The sequence below is a fragment of the Miniopterus natalensis genome, chromosome 16, assembly GCF_054644295.1.
Source record: "Miniopterus natalensis isolate mMinNat1 chromosome 16, mMinNat1.hap1, whole genome shotgun sequence".
NCBI classification, from domain to species: Eukaryota; Metazoa; Chordata; class Mammalia; order Chiroptera; family Miniopteridae; genus Miniopterus; species Miniopterus natalensis.
The window spans coordinates 19,584,156-19,595,774 of NC_142096.1; positions in this window are offsets into that span (position 1 = coordinate 19,584,156).

An 11,619-nucleotide genomic window follows, 5' to 3' on the forward strand; every position below is an offset into this window, starting at 1 on the left:
TCAGCCCGCAGCTGAGTTCCTTTTCTCGCTGGCGTCGTTCGAACAGCTCAGTAGTATGCTGCGACTTTTCTCTTAGGCATGTAGCCAATGGTCACGAGAGCACTGTTTCATCACCATGATCATGCCTGGCTTCCGTGCAGAAATAAGGAGAAAAAAAGTCAGCTTTATTTGTCCCTTTTACCAGGCAACCAAAAGCACTCCCAGAAACACCCTCCAGACTCCCACTTACATCTCCTCGTCAGAACTGTTAACACAGGCAAGCCCTTCGCAGCTGTGGAGGCTAAGAAAACAAATATTTAAATCTTGCAGGCAGGATGGTGGAAAGCAGCCAGGCAGAAGGGTGTGTACCCATTGCTAAAATAAAAAATAGCCAGGGACTCTCCATTAATAGTTCTTCTTGAGGAAGATCATTTTTTGAGATTATTACTTTCTCCTTTATTTTTTTCTTCAATAAATATTTATTGGCTGTTTATTCTATGCCAGGAAATGTTCTAGGTGCTGGAGACACAATTGTGAATAAAATTAAGATTTGCCCTTATGAAACTTAAATTCTGGTGAGATAGACAGATTTAAAAAGCAAATAATATAGCCCTGGCCATTTTAGCGCAGTGGTTAGAGCCACCACCTGTGGACTGAAGGATTTCGGGTTCGATTCCAGTCAGGGGCACATGCCTCAGTCTAGGCATCATCGGTCAATTTAAAGATTTATTTTCCAGCATTAGTAAGGCTAGAGACCTCACCTTTTCCCCCCAGGGAAGATTTGCTAACTTCTCAGAATAGTAAATATAACATTTTCTTTGAGAGAACAGAGTGGCTTGGCAGCAACCCCTGTATGAAGCTGGGGTTCCCTAAGCTTGTACTCCTCCGCTGGGCCCCAGAACCACAGTGTGTGCAGCATCAGCTTGGACCCTCTTCCTCGCTCCCATGGAATGCGAGGGCTCACTGTCTCCACACCAGCCAAATCTAGGGACATCTAGCAGCTGTCAACTGCCACTCCTTAGGAACTGCCTGACTTGTTGGCAAATCTCTAAGATTATTTCATTATTCCAGTTCTTTGGAAGAGAACCACCGAGGTACGCTGCCCTGTAATAACATGTCCAATACCACTGAATTAGAAAGTGACAGTGACAGAATTTGATTTCATGACTGCTTGACTCAGAGTCCATATTCTTCATAATTATACATTTTTAGTGGCAATTCTGAGGCCTTTAACTGACAAGAATCAAAAGTGCTCACAACTTGTGGCAAAGCTCTATGGGACCTCCAGGGATGAACAAAATTTTCCACTCCTGTCCATATACCCGAGGGGAATCCCAATATACCTACGAGCAAGAGCTCTGTGAGCAATCTTATCTCAAAATCTTCCTTGAAAGCAGTGGCCTCAAAGGAAGGAGTGTGGGAGGGGAAAAGGCAAGCTCAGTGTTTCTGACATCAATCTTACAGTTTTCTTTTCCTTAGTTTCTCTTAGTAAACATTTGTAATATTTGTAAATCTGTAAATCCATTTTCAATCAAGTTTATTGAGGTATAATTTACATACAAGGAAACTGATCAACTTTAAGTGCGCTACTGGATGAGTTTTGGCAAATGTATAGTCATGTGACTACCACCATAATTATGACATAGATATTTCCATTACCTTAAAAGGATATAAATTGCTATTGAAAATAATGAATCCTTCTCAGAATGCTGCCAGTAATTGTGGAAGGCAAAATAATAGCTCCCCAAAGATGTCAACACCTTAATTCTCAAAACCTGTGAATATGTACTTCATGTGAAAAAGAGATTTTGAAGATGTGATTAAATTAAGGAGCTTGAGGTGGCAAGATTATCCTGGGTATCTTAGTGTGCCCAATCTGATCACATGGGTCCTTTCCTAGGTATGGTCAGAGGGAGACGTGACTGTGGAAGAGAGAAGCAGAGAGATGGCAGTGGGAGGACTCAAACCACCCTTGCTGACTTTGGACATGAAGGAGAGAGGCCAGGAGGTGAGGAATGGAGGTGGCCTCTATAAACTGGAAAAGGCAAAGAAACAGATTCTCCCCTAGAACCTCCAGAAAGGAACATAGCCCTGCTGAAACATTGATTTTAGCTCAGTGAGACTCTATACAGTGGTAAGATAATAAACTGTGTTGTTTTAAGCCACTTGGTAATTTGTTATAGCGGCCATGGGAAACTAATACATGGTGGTATTGAAAAGGTAATGGGACTTCTTTCCAGAAAGAAAAAAAGAGAAAGAAAACCTGGCTCAAAGTAGCGTATAACTTAGAAGGAAATGGGGAAAATAACTTTAAAGCATCAATTACCTCTGATTGAGTCTTTTCTAGATAGGTCTAATGACCACTTAAAACAAAATAGAGAAAAAGAAAGCGTGATATATACCAAAACATTAACAGTGTTATCTTTTTTTGTGGGATAATGGATTCTTTCTTTGTTTCCTTTTTTCTTTTCCTGCCTATTTATTTATTTGCTTAATTTTGGATTTTCCTACAGTGAATATATATCACTTTGTTTATTGATAAAATATGTGGCAAAAAATATAAGTGGGCAAAAGAAGAAATGATTTACCTGCTGAAAGATCTGGTTCTAAGGTCATTCATGCCAGGAATCATGACCCATGAGCAAGTTTTCCAATCAGTGAGAAATTCTCTAAGTAGCAACACACACACACACACCCCTATGAAGCAAAACATTTTAAAACTAAATTTATTGAGGTGACATTGGTTAATAGCATTGTTTAAGTCTCAAGTGCACAGCTCTACAATACGTAATTCATGTACTGCGCTGTGTGCTCGCTACCCAAAGTCTAGCCTCCTTCTGTCACTACCTATTTGCTTCCCTTTACCTCTCTCCTCCTCTTTCCCTTCCCACCGCCCTCTGGCGACCACCATTCTGTTGTCTGTATCTATGACTTCATTTCTTTTGTTTGTTCATTTGTTGTGAAGCAAAAATTAAAATAAAAAAACCCCCAAACCTTCATGTACCACCAGGATCCTGCTAGTTTCCTAATAGTCAAAAGAATATGTTTAATGAAATCAGTGGGGATATGAGCAAGTGTGATATTTTTTGATTGTAACAATGAAATTTGTCAACATTTGAAAATTACTAAATCACACCAGGGTTAAAGATAGATGCAGACATAGACGGATGGGTTTTCATGAAACAGGAAGAAAAGCTCAGCGATACGGTGGTGGTTTCCCCACTCAACCACCCGGTAAGAAGCCACCACTTTGTTCATTGGTGGAGTTCCAGTGTAATACCACAGAAGAATATCAAATTATATGAGAAGGCTATTAAATACTCCCCTCTTCTCTGACTATATATCCCTGTGAGATCAGATTTTCTTCATACACTTCAGGCCAACGATGTATCACAATGGAGTGAGTGCACAAGCAGGTTATGGAAATCCAATTTTCTTCTATTAAACCAGACACTAAAGAAATAGCCACAAAATATAATAATGGCATTCTTCCAAATAATTTATTTGTTAAATAGTTTTTTATTTTTCAATTACAGTTGATGTACAGTATTATATTAGTTTCAGATGTACAACATAGTGATTAGACATTATATAGCTTACAAAGTGGTTGCCCAGATAAATCTAGGACCCATTCGACACCATATATAGTTATTAAAATATTATTTCATTAATTTTATTTTAAAAAAGTTTTATATGCAAATAATTTATTTAACACTTAATGGTTTTTTTGTCATCTTAAAATACTTTAAAGACATCTTACTATTGGTTTCTAGTATTATAAATATCAACAGACATATCCCTCATAAACAAAAGTTCTTAATACGTTTAAGGGTGTAATAGGTTTGAAAGACCAAAAATTTTGAGGACTGCTAAAAAACAAAACCATCAGGAAGTTGTAGAATCTAGCAGCTTCTGACAGATTGCAAAAATTGTTAGCCAGAGATGTCTTATTTGTTTGACATACCAGCCATTTCAGGAAGGGTTAAAATATCACAGTTCTAAGAACAGTTCCAGTTATCTACACGACTGCTAAAATGTTTGGTTGTTGTGATAAACTAAATTATAAATGACTTTAATATAAATGAGATTTTTTTTTTACCATATAAATAATAAAAAATGCAAAAGTATGAAAGACATTTTGGTCTTTTGCTACAAGAGAAAAATGGTACTTTATTAAAAAAGGAAGAAAAATGAATGGAAATTGATATGAGAAGGTAAGGGTTTTAGAGCCATCCTAGAGAAACTAGCCACTAAGAAACTTGGTGATAAATAGGGCTATAGACCATGGAAAGACTAGAATTTCCAACTTGGCCATAAGGATATCTGAAACAAGAAGAGTAATATGTCAACTAAAATAAAACCTCAAGCTTAAGAAACATTCTTTAATTCTGTAGTTTTTATAAAGTATATGGTCAATGTAAATAACCAGAGAAAACATATTTTTATCCATAAACTTTCTCAGCTGCATGTCGCAGACCAGCTGGGTCATGGCCATGGCCATGGTGACAAATAACAGCTCTTGCACTGACAATTTGTAATGTGTATAGTTCACATATGGAGAATGGAGAATTTATTTTATGTAATTTAATTTTCCCTCTCTACCCAGCAGGGAAATTGTCTCAGATATTTTCCAGAGAAAATGACCATGTTCCATGGATTATGATTCTAGAGGCACAGTATTTTAATGCTAGTTAATTGAGCCAATGATTCCCTCAACACTCAGGCTCCACTGGCTGCACACAGGAGCTAAATGGGCCGTAACAGCACTGGCCCGAAAGGGCTATTGAAGTCCTCCGCTGCTACACACGGTTCTGCCACAGCGATAATGCTTCAGTGGTGATCCAGATGGATGGGGATGGCTAGAACTTACTGATGTTGCCGTACCTCTGGCCATTTGTTTTACTACTCATTCACTTAAGTCCTGTCACAGCCTGTCTAGTGTCTCATAAATTACTAGTTAAAAAAAATATATAAAAGCTTTTTTTTTTTTTTTTTTAGATTGGGTTAAGGAATCTGTTCTCTATGAGTGAAAGGCTATAGATAAAAAAAATTGATTCATAAAGATTGCATTGTAACAACTGTTACAGTGTTAAGTTAAAGTTAATTTTAGGACACAACTATAGACAATGTTTGTGGTTTTTTGGTAACCAGTATCCCTGGCGTCTTTCTCATGCTAATTTTCTTTTGAGAACTATCTTATTGCCCATTGACTTTAATCTGGTAGAACATTTTTTTAGTTGAATGTTCTTGCCTCATCAAGCTAATGACTTGGCATATAAGCCGAGCTTGATGGACCTTCCATGAAATTTAAATCTTGAGTAGAGTGTCAGAGACTGAGGATGGCTGAAATGATTTATTCTAGCATCACTAACCAGGGAAAGCTGTTCTTGCTGCCACCTCATTCCTGCTGCTCTTGTTCGCTAGTCCCTGGAGTCACCTGAATTACAGCCCATAAAAACCCTGCTTCTGCAGCCTGCCCATTGATTCTCTGGACTCTTGATATCGTTCCAGAAAACTTCCTTTTTGCTTAAGAAAGCTGGAACCTAAACATCCAGTTTTTGGTTTGCAACCAAAGAACCCCAATATAAACAAGTGTCCATACATGTGTTACTGTTACTTAAACCTGCTAAAAGGATTTGTAATTTCATTCTACCTAAAGAGCATTAACCTTAGCCATTTGCAAGAGAGTTGGCATAAACACCCCAAACCTCCACCCATTTAAACAACTCAAGTATCCATGAGAACAAAGGACTTAAGCCAAGAACCATCGTAGAGTACTTACTCTGTGCCGTGCATTGTGCTAACCCTCAGCCAGATATTGGAAATGTGGAGATAAGGATAGAATGGCTGCTTGTCTTCAGAGAATTTATAATCCAGCAGAGTAAGCAGACATGTGCACAATTAAATGGAGCCAACATGGTAAGTGCTACAAAAGAGCTATGAACAAAGGGGTGTGGGGGACCAGGGGAAGCCGCAATTTCCTTCAGCTTCAAGGAGTTAGGCCTTAAAATAAATTGGATTTTTTCAGCTAGAGAGAGAAAGGAAGGTATCTCAAACAAGGGGGACACAGAGGAAGATCAAAAAAGACACATCATAAAAGACCATGGCCTGTCTGGGGAACAGCGAGAAGTCTGTGGTGGTTGGAGTGCCGAATACAGAGGGCGTGAAGGTGAGAGCAGGACTTGTGAGCCTTGATGCAGGCATGAGGATGAGTTTAAGTTGGATGAACTGGCTGTGGAGAGCCTGGACACAGTTTTGGATTGGAAAGCAGATCAAGTGAATGATCAATCCTATATTTTAAAGAGATAACTCACGGAAAATGGAGGCTGGAAAGAAAGGAGACAAGATCACTGGAGGATGTTTTGGAGTAGACGATATGATACCACTTAAGATGAAATACACAGGTTGATGTGAAAATGTGTGGGAAGGGTCTAATGATACTGTTTAGGACAAGAAAGTGTTACTAGCCACAGCAAACTTCTGAGCAACCTGGAATGCATGCAGAGGAAAGGAGCCAGCTGGGGTGACCCAACTCTCCTGGGCAGCAGCTAGGAGATGGAGAGCCCTGAGATTGCTCCAGAGATGCTCTTGCTCATCTCCAACATGATGTGTGGTCTGTGGCAGTAGGCCCACATTTTTACTGCCATGCCTGGGACAGTGCCCGGTGTGCAGTTGACATTTGCTCAATGAATAGGTTGGCCAAGTCTTGACTCCTTCCCGCTTTCCCTCTTTCCTTAGGCTAGCTGCAAATGATTCTAATTCCTGTCGGCCACGAAAGCCAGACTCTCAATTTTTTTTTTTATGTTGGTAAAATCTCAGTTTCTTGATTTTAAATTTTAGTAGAGTTAAATTTGAGCAGTTGAGATTTATGTAATTACTTTCATTTTGCTTCCATTTTTGTTATTAATTGATACTGATTAACACCAGAGCCGGTGCAGAATAGGGGTGGGCAGTTATTGGGCCCGACTGGGCGCTCAGTTCATTGTTGTGAGTCATCTGAGTAAAAAATAAATATGAAGGACATGTTCCACCTACAGACTGATGGTGCGTTCTGGGAATCAGAGTAAAGCACAGGTTTGTGTAGTTGAATCTCCAGCAGCATGGTCTTTATTTCTTTATTCATAAATAGATTGCTTTCATGAAAAATGGACAAATAGATATATATCTCCTTGCTGCTCAAGCTTACCACTGTGAAAATTAAACCATCAAAGGAGTACAGTACCAGGAAAATGCTTTTTGTTTTCATCCACACGTTTTATCATCCAACAGATGCTAGAAGATGATGTTCTTTGAATGATATAATTTCCAAAAGGTGTAATCATTAGCGACTAATAAGTCGCACCATCTGTATTGTTTGCAATATCCCTCACTCCATTTGTAAGTACCTGCTCTTACAGTAAACAATGTTAGTGAGTAAATATATATAATAAGCATGTTTCAAACTGGAGTTTTGCAGGGATTATTTTTGAGTACATATGTCTTGACATTTGTAGATGAGAGCATCAGAAGTCTATATACAGAGGACCCAGTCCTGAACAGCCACATGCACCTTGAACTCACTTATCAATTGACTCAAGAATGGTAGCGAATGCACCTATGGGCAAGGCCCTCTGCTGGGCCCTGGGGATAGAGGGTCAAGTATGATAAATGAGGTTCCTATTTGCCTACCTTTTAGCAGCAGAGGCAGAGATTTAACAACCAATTATGTACTGAATTATTTCATTACAATCGTGGTCACTGCTGAAAAGATTAAGTACAGAGTCCTCTGAGATCCTGTGGCCTGACTGAAGGCGGCCTGTGGGACACACTGCCATGATCTCAGCGTGGGGTGGAGGAATCCTTCCCTGAGGAAACGCTGCTGGAGTCTCAACCTGAAACGTAAATTTTCTAGTGAGGTGAGGGAAGAGCCTGGGGCAGGAAGGGGCCTGGCAAGATGAAGTGAAAGGAGCAGGAGCACAGACTCTGTGAGGTACATAGGTGTGTGGCATAAAGCTCTGCCCTCGAGTTCATGAGAACCTCGAGTTTAACTCTTGATCTTATTTCTAATTGAGGTTGTATTTACAATCATAGTATATGTGAATGTTTGAAGCATTTGTCTTTTAAATAAACATTTAAAAATATCCCATAGTTTTTGATTCCTTGTTTTATCTTTTTTTTTTTTGGTTTTCTTTTCTGTTAGAGGCATTGAAAATTCAACAGGGCTCAGGCCACTCTCACCTCAGCAAGGCTCTGCTGGTGAAAGATAGGGAGTCAGGTCACACAGGGTCTTGCTGGCTAAAGGGTCTGGATTCCTTTCTCCACGGCAATGGGAGCCTTAGACAGGCTCCAGTTCATGCTTGAGAGATGCTGTGACTGTATTTCTCACCTCTCATCATCTCTTTTCCACTTCCACCATTGCCTGGTGAGGAAGGTATTTCTAGCTTTATTTTACAAATGGGGAAAACAAGGCTAAGAGGCTAAATGATTTCCCCAAGTCACGCTGCTAGGAAATGGTCAAGCTGGCCTTTTAATATAGGCCTAACTACAAAACTGAGGCTCTCTCCACTACCTCACAGCCACTCCACTGCTCTGCAGAAGTTTCAGAAGTGTGGGCAACACTGGGGAGAAAGGAAGTTATGGGCTGAATGGTGTCCCCATCAAATTTGTATGTTGTCGTTCTAACCCTCAATACTTCAGAATGTGACCATATTTGAAGATGGGGTCTTTACAGAAGTAATTAAGTTAAAATGAAGTCGTTAGGGTGGCCTTATGAGAAGAGGTATCCTTATAAGGAGATGCCATTAGGACACAGATGTAAATATGAAAGCCGGGAGAAGGCAGCCTTCTACAAGCATAAGAGAGAAGCTGCAGAAGAAGCCTCTCCTGCTGATACTTTGATCTTGAACTTTTAGCCTCCAGAATTGGGGGCAAATAAATGTCTGCTGGTCGAGCCACCCAGTCTGTAGTGCTTTGTTATAGCAGCCCCAGGAAACGAATGCAGGGAGTTTGTGCTTCTTTGCTGTTATTTTGTACTTGAAATTGTTCTCTTTTCTTAGATGCCCATGTTTCTGGCAGATTTCCCAGTAAAATATTCCATTGGTTACAGACAGTGCTTTGTACAACTGGTCTTTTCCCCATGATTAAAAACCATCAACTTAATCCTCCAAACCTGGCCTTCCTATCATATGATGATGTATAGTACAGGATTGTACCCTTTAAACTAAATTCTGCCAATAATCAATATTAGACAACGAAATTGAGGTAAAGCTTTAACTCAGTTAAAGATATTAAGAATATTAAGACGTAATTAAAGCTCTTAAGATGGGATTGTGTCTTAAGAATTTCAGGTAAAGAGGTTAATCAGAAGAGAGATTTCTGACTAAGAGAAACTTTCGAATCATCCTCTGAAGCTCACACCCAGGGCTGACTCCACTGAAAGGAACATTTTGGCAGATGGAGGGGCTGAGTTTACTCTCCGTAAATTTACTCTCATTTACAATCTCCTGGCTTGTTTGGCTTCACTAATTGAATCAATATTTCTTGTGTATTTTTTCTTCTTTTAAAAAAAACCCCACAAAAATACAGTACTAATCTAATGCCTTTAGGCACTTATATTTTGTCTTCTGAAGACTTTTTAGTGTTATAATTCCCTCAGCCACTTTGTAATTCTTTATTAAGTTTTAATGTGGTTTAAACTCTCCATCTGTAGACAATATTATATTTCCCCCTCTTTGCCAGCAGGTCTAATATTTCCCAGTAGTCTGTTTTAGAGCTCCTTCTGGTGGCTTAAAGCTATTATGACACATCCATCTGTAGCATCTGCATCCATTTCATCTCACTGTGATTGCTAAGACCTGATCATCAAAACAAAGTAATAGAAGCTGTATTTGCAATAGAATGCAACAAAATGATGTCCAGTTTTACAAATTAAGAATAATTACTCAAACTGTGACTGTCAGGAAAAGGAAGGGAGAGTTTTGGGAGGCAGGTGACAACCATTCTAGCAAATGGTCATTCTTCTGCCTGTAACTATAAAACATATTCTAAAGGATGCAATTTTTATTCCTATTGTTCACTAAATTTGGCTAAAAGTGGGAAGGTGGAGAAAGGGCTTTTGTATTATGTTTTAGCTCATATCAATGTCATTTTGGAGAATAGGCTTATTAGAGTGGGGCAATATGACTAATCATTAGCCCCTTTGATGACCAGCCCCCATTCTCAGGCGACTTCGGGGCATTGCAGAAGTCACCTCGTTAACTCAACAAAAGACATTATATTGTTCTCTTAGGACCCCTGCGCCAGGAAGAGAGATGAAGACCAAATATATATTTTAATTATAAATCCCATTCCGCCTGTCACAATGGCCTCCAGTATTTCCTAGTGTCCACAGCCTTGTTTGGGAAACAGTCTGACAGTTTCTTAGGTGATTAAACATAGAGCTTCGGTGACTCAGCAGAATGATGTGTCCACACGAATGACGTGTCCACATTAGTCCTAACAGTCTAAAGTGGAAACAGCTCAAATGACCATCAAGTGATGAGTAGATAAGGAAAAGTGGTATATCCGTTAAATGAGATAGTATTTGGCCACAAAAAGGAGTAAAGTACTGATACATGCTACAACATGAACGAATAAACGTTGAAAACTCAGAGAAGTTTCTAACAAAAAACCACACATTCCATGATTCCATTCACGTGAAACACCCAGAACAGGGAAGTTTGTGGACAGAAAGTAGATTAATGGTTGCCTAGAGCTGCTGTGGTGGTGGTGGGGTGCGGGGAGGGAGCTGGTTTCTTTTCTGAGTGATGGAAATATTCTAAAATTGACTGTGGTGATGGTTGCACATATCTGTGAATATACTAAGAATTATTGAATTGTACACTTTAAATAGATTGTGTGATATGTAAACTATATCTCAATAATTCTGTTTTAAAAAGAATGGAAGTGATTACTGATCTGTTATGACAATAGTTTTGTAAATGAATACTTCTTGACACTGGAGGATGTTTATGATACCTTGTTGAGTGAAAAAGGTGGACAGTATGCATGATCCTATTTTAAAATACTTTTATATACATAGAAAAATATATATAAAGATAAGGGTTGAAAGTGGTTATTCTTGTTGGTGGGCTAATATTTTACTTTCAAAAATTCTCTTTCTATATGGCAGTACTATCCACAGTAAATATGTTTATATCTATCTATCTATTTATTTATCATCTATCATCTATCTATCATCATCCATCAACTTTGTATTGAGAAACATTTAAAAATTATTTTGTGTTGCCTACAAACACAAAATATAGCTAAAGGAAACAGAAGATATCTGCACCCCCATTTTCATAGCAGCATTATTTACAAGAGCCAAGACATGAAAAGAAATAACCTAAGTATGCATCAATGGATGAACAGATAAAGAAACCATGACATTTCAGTTCTTTGCTGTATGTTCCTGATGCTCTTTTTGAGCTGCTGCTCCAGAGCTGGAGCTCAGTGGCAGTGAGTTTGAGTAAGTCAGTGCCCTGCCCTTTATGTGGAATGCCTGGGACTCCAGAAGCCCTCTGTCTCAACTGGTTCCCAAGCCAGAAGTTATGGGGACTTCTCCCCTTTGCACTGGAACCCTGGGTTGGGGGCCCTGGTATGGACTGGACTCTTTATTCC